Below are 5,871 nucleotides of genomic sequence, written 5' to 3' on the forward strand. Positions count from 1 at the left end.
AAGTGAAAGACTCCTATGAAACTCAACCAAGAATGCTATATTTGGAGTGATTAAGTTTAAAATCCCAGAGAAGACAGGGAGTCTGGGAGTGGGGCATTATTTAGAGAGTGGAATTCAAAGGTGTGAATGGCAGGGGACGTGTGCACAGCATAAGGAAGAACCCCAGGAGAGTCATCTACATGTAAGATGTTGCTCCCCACCCCCAGGTCTGTTCACTGCCCCAAATGGGAAAGCCAAAAGCTTAAAGCAGGTAGGTCTTCATGGAGAATACAGGACATTTGTAAAGAAAATCTAGACAATTATAATTATGAATACATTTAAAAGCTATGTTTCATAACCTAGGAAGTGCTTAGGTGAAAGTTATTAGGCTTAAGCACTGAGCGTTAATAAATTAAAAAGAGTAAAAATAATGCATTAATTATTCAAATCAAGAATTTTGAAAATGAACATAAGGTAATTGCAGAAAGCAAAAGGAAAGAATAAATAATAAGTGTTAAAATGAACAAATGCCAATCCTTTATTTGGCAGACAAATAAATCTAAGATCAGGTACTTTTATATAAAATGGATAAACAATATACTAAATGAAAAAGAAAGAACAAAATGCAAATACATAAAATTAGAAAAAAGAATGTAAAATAACACAAAGAAAAAGTGTAATTATACAAATATATGTAAAAATTAATAAATTATCATATATGATGTTAAAATTTTGTAATTGTAGGACCTAGTAATTTTACAAGTGAAATTTTTATTTTAAAAAATATATCATTCTAATACTTAAAAATTAGATCATTTTTTATTTTTAATTTTTTATTGATGCATTGTAGTTATACATCTTAATGAGATAAAAGACTAGTGGAGAAATACATGCACACATCACCCAATTAGCCCTTACCTGATCCCTACCCCATTCCCTCTCCATCCCTCCTTCTCATGCTTGGCTTAGTGATTGACTTTGATATAGAGGCATCATAAAACCAATATCAACACTTGATAGTGACAGCATAGCATGCACACACAGGACTCATGCAAACAGCAGTCTTTATTTATTAATAAATCCAATGAAAAAATATCTTAAATAAAATATTGCCATTTTCATTAGGATTTGGAGGCAAAACAATTGATACACATTCTAACAGCTTCTTGACCACAGAGGGAAAAGCAGCTCTGTTGTAAAGAACAAATAGTTAAAATAGGCCTATATTACAAAAAGGAATCACAGGAAAACTGAGTTTGATCATGATTCTTGGATCAAGCCTATCACTAGAACCAATAGATAAAGGAATATCAATTAGAATCAAAAGGGATCATAGACAAATGTTTTTTTTAAGTCATAGAAAATCTGGGGCCAGAAATTGCTCACTAATGTTGACTTTGTCTCTAATCAGATAAGAGGCTTGTTTTGTGTGTGAAAGTGAATGCTCTGTTTAGGCAAGTGTAAAGGTTTGGATTTATAGTGTCCCCAAGAGACCTCACAGTGAGTAGGCAGCCATGTGGGAGATGGAGTTTAGTCTTGGTAATTATATAACATCCTTCCTCCCCTTGCTCTCTCTTTTGCTTCCAGCCTCCACTATATAAGAGCAGATCCTTTTCCCTCTGTCTCCCACCACCATACCCTGAGCTCCACAGACCCATTCTGACATGGACTGAACCTCTGATGCCTCAAGAACTGTCTGCAAATAAACCTTCCTTCCTTTAAGTTGTGTGGTCAGTTATTTGGGATTACAGTCATAAAAATGCTCACTGAAACAGCAAGTTATTCCAAAATAATGCTATGAAGTTGTGAGTGAGGTTCCACTTTCTGTCCAAAACTCTAGCCAGATCTGAATAGAACTACTGAGAAGGCCATCCCAATAAGATGAGAGGCAGTATGTGAGGTGTGGAGAGGGAGGGGAGTTATGTTCTTCAGAAGAATAAAACTTCCACTGGGCATAGTGGCCCATCCTTGTAATCTCAGTTCTTGGGAGGCTGAGACAGGATGATCACAGGTCACAGCCAGCCTCAGCTACTTAGTGAGGCCCTCCACAACTTAGTGAGACCCTATTTCAAAATAAAAAATAGGCCTGGAGGTGTATCTTGGAGATAGAATGTCCATGGGTTCATTCTCTATTACCATACACACAAAAAGAATAAAACTGCAGATTATGAAGGGAAAGTAAAGATGACAGTGAAGAGCAGGGCTATCTACAACATCCATGTAGTAGAACAGGTAAGTAACTACAGACTTATAAAGGCTAGTCTTGACTGGAAGTTGAAGTCAATGCTATACCAGTAAGAGATTTGAGCTGAATTTGTTAAAAGTCTCCAAGGAAGTTGAGCTGATTGTGCTTTGCTTAATCCTCTTAGGCCAGGCCTTGAGAAGAGGCTCCTGCTGATTCTCATTCCAGCCCAAGATTGAGAATTAAACTTTGTATTCTATGAAGATCGGAAATAAGCATGTGAGCTAGTTCATGACAGGTAGAAAGTCAATTTGCTAATGGCACTGGTCTTTCCTGTAATCTCAGCCAACCACAATGCAATGGAGAAAAACACATCTTCAAGATATAAATCAAGTGTGGTGTCTAAAGAGCTGAGGAAGAATAATAACATCTAGAACTGTTGCTACCTTACACTCTGACTTTCCCAGACTGACCAGGCCCTTGAGGGAACCACTGTGTGTTGAGCGAGAGGACTAGTTCTAGAATATAACCTGAGTAATTTGAGATTAAAACTGATCTTTTGAGGAAATTAGGCCAGAATACAGAAACACTGCTGTCCTTTTCAGAAGGATTCCTGTACCAGCTAGATAGCCATAGCAGGCTGCTACAGAAATGTCAACTTTCAGAGAGTGGGTGAAAAGTTAGTCTTGGTTGGAGACAAGACTTTCAGTGGATAGAACACATTAAGACCCTTCTCTGAGTAATTTCTTTCCTAACTGGCTGTGAAAAGAAGGGATAAAGGTCAACTTCTAATTGGATTGGAAGCTCAAAATCTGAGATCCATTTATTTTTAAGTACACGCTTACTGGTCACCAAAGAAAGTTTTTTTTATACAAAATATATAATATATGATTTAGATTTGCCACCAGAGAAGGTATAAAACAATCTTACCAAAGAAACATAATACCTCACACATAATTTTATATTTTTGAGTAGACACACTGAAAAAAAAATAAGAGAAACTAATGGTAATAATAACTTTTAATTGGCCAAAATATTATCATTCTAACACATAATTAATATAAAAACATAATAGTGAGACATATCACATTGCTTTTTCCATATTAAGTCTTCAGACTTCAGTAAATCTCAATTCAGGCAGAAGAGTTTTAAAACTTGTGTTAGTTTTCCATTACTGTGAAAAAATATCAGAGATAAACAACTTATATAGTGAAATTGGCTCATAGTTCCAGAGGTTTCTGTACACAATCATGTGGCCGTATTATTTTTTTGCCTATGGTGAAGCAGGATTATCATCATGGAAGAAGAGTATGGCTGGTGAAACCTGTATGCCTTATAGTGGCTGAGGAAGGAGAAAGAGAGAGAGAGGAGAGAGGGAGGGAGGGAGAGAGGGAGAGGGGGGAAAGAGGGAGAAAGGGGCAGGGTTTCAATATCCTCTTTAAGAGCAAAGTCTCTATGACCTAATTTCCTTCCAGTAGGCTCCTAAGGAGCTCCTCTTAAGGGCTCTACCACCTTCCAATAAAACCACAGAATGGGGCCCCAAGTCTTTAACACATAAGCCTTTTGGGGACAGTCAAGATCCTAACTATTTCAAAGTTAGTGGCTTTGACATTAGACAGAGCCATATTGTACAAAGAAATTTCATCACATGGCCTCTGCTCCCATGCTATTGTATGATTATCCTATATCAAAGAAGTGGAGGGGAAGGTGGAGGGATGGAGAGACTTACCTCTTCCATCCCTCTGGAGAGAGTCATGAACCTCCATAGAGTTTGGTGTTATTTCATCTAACATTATTACTGTTGTGTTCAGTCTATGTTATATCCAGGTGAAGTCTGTGAAGCTCAGGGCAGGGCACAGGAAAGAGAGCGAGTGAGCAAGTGAAGTGCTTGTGAAGTGGGTTCAAGGACACATGCACAAGGCCACATCCTCAGTGACACACCTCCAGCCATATCCCATCTGCCTAGGTTACCACCTGATAAATCCTTTACAATAGATTCAACCACTGATGAGATTACAACCCTTGTGATTTCATTATATCAATTGAACATCAGCACATGAACTCTTTCAGGGTAAATTCTAAGCTATAATAGATACCAACTCCCAAAGCCAAGTGGTTTTTACAACTCACCTTTCTCTTCTCAATTTCTGGTTAACTAACAAAGTTGCAACCCAGACAAACCAATGAGAACTAATTCCAGATAGTTTGCTCAATAAAACAGAAATAACAGGACCAATTGGGCCAAGCCAAATTCTTCGACTTCCTCTTAGAATATTGGAAAGATTTCCATTTTCCACATATTTCCAGAGATAGCACAAGGCAAGAGAAAAAGAAAACATACTCTGGATGAGCTCATGAGAGTAAACTCTCATGTGTTTAACTTGAGAGTACACATGAACGTTTACTTAGGACCAACTCTGTTGGTTCAGACACACTGCTCTAGCCATACCTGAAGAGAGGTTCAGTCAGCCCTCCAGAGTGCTAGGGGATACCTGGCACACCTGAGCCATCAAGGGCTCAGTGCCTGGTGTATGTGGTGGGCCAGCATGAGCCTCTCACTCATCCCAGACCCACTGATCCCAGGATTTAATCTTCACTTCAACACTTTGGACTTCATAGATACTTCTGGATCCCTTCAGATACTCTGTGTTGTTCTTGGCTTTTTATTCACCTCTTCATGTTTGCTGATTCTGCAGTCTTTCTCAAGTGTGGATAACAGTTTGTCACAAGGATCCTGAGAGCCCTCACCTGCCAGACTTGCTCAGGCCTTCCCTGTGTTGCCCTCCCCTCTCCCTGTAAAGGGAGAGCAGTTGAGTACTGTGAGATCTATGGATTATTCCATCCTCCAGGTCCTAAGAAGCCTCTGTTAAATGGGCCTGATGTCCCCAGTCCTGACTCAGCTCAGGATTCCTATCTCGAGCCATCCTCCTCTACAGCCAGCTACCCACATCTTCTCTCAAGTTTTTCCATGTTAGTTGCCTCCTTCTATATTCAAGTTAATGTACTACTTTTATATCTGCAAATTCTTAAAATTCAGTGCTTAAAAAATGTGGCATGGTGGCACACGCTTGTAATCACTGTGCTTGGGAGGCAGAGACAGGAGGATCGCACAGGTTCGAAACCAGCTGCACTGGCTTAAGAGACCCTGTTTCCAAATAAAAATATAAAATAGGTCTGAGAGTGTAGCCCGGAGGTAGAAGGGTTTCCAGGAACCCCAGAACCACCAAAAAAAAAGGTATGGATATTTACACTCCCTATTTCTTTCTTTTGAGAAATATTTATATTTGAAGGAACACATGCAGCACAATGTTCTTTCTTCTGTAGGAGCTGGAGACTCTAACAGGTCACTGTGTGATGACTTTCTTTACAATGATATCCCCAACATAATGCCAACACATTAATGGGACAGAATGCTTTCTAGACGATTTTCACCTTCTACTCAAATGCCTTTTTTTTTCTTTTTAATATATTTTTATTCATGCTGTAGTCATACATCTTAATGGAATTTAAAAAAAAAACCTTGTGGAGATATACATGCACACATCATCCAATTAGCCCTTATCCATTCCCCATTCCCTTCCCTCCCCCTCCCTTCTTCCCATGCTTGATTTAGTGATTGATTTTGATATATTTGTTTAAGTACATCATGTGCTTTAAAGAGTTTCCATCTTCCCCTTTCCCATCCCCTCTGATAGTCACCTTAGTTGTTC

This window comes from Muscardinus avellanarius, assembly GCF_963383645.1.
Source record: "Muscardinus avellanarius genome assembly, chromosome: 14".
Classification (NCBI taxonomy): domain Eukaryota; kingdom Metazoa; phylum Chordata; class Mammalia; order Rodentia; family Gliridae; genus Muscardinus; species Muscardinus avellanarius.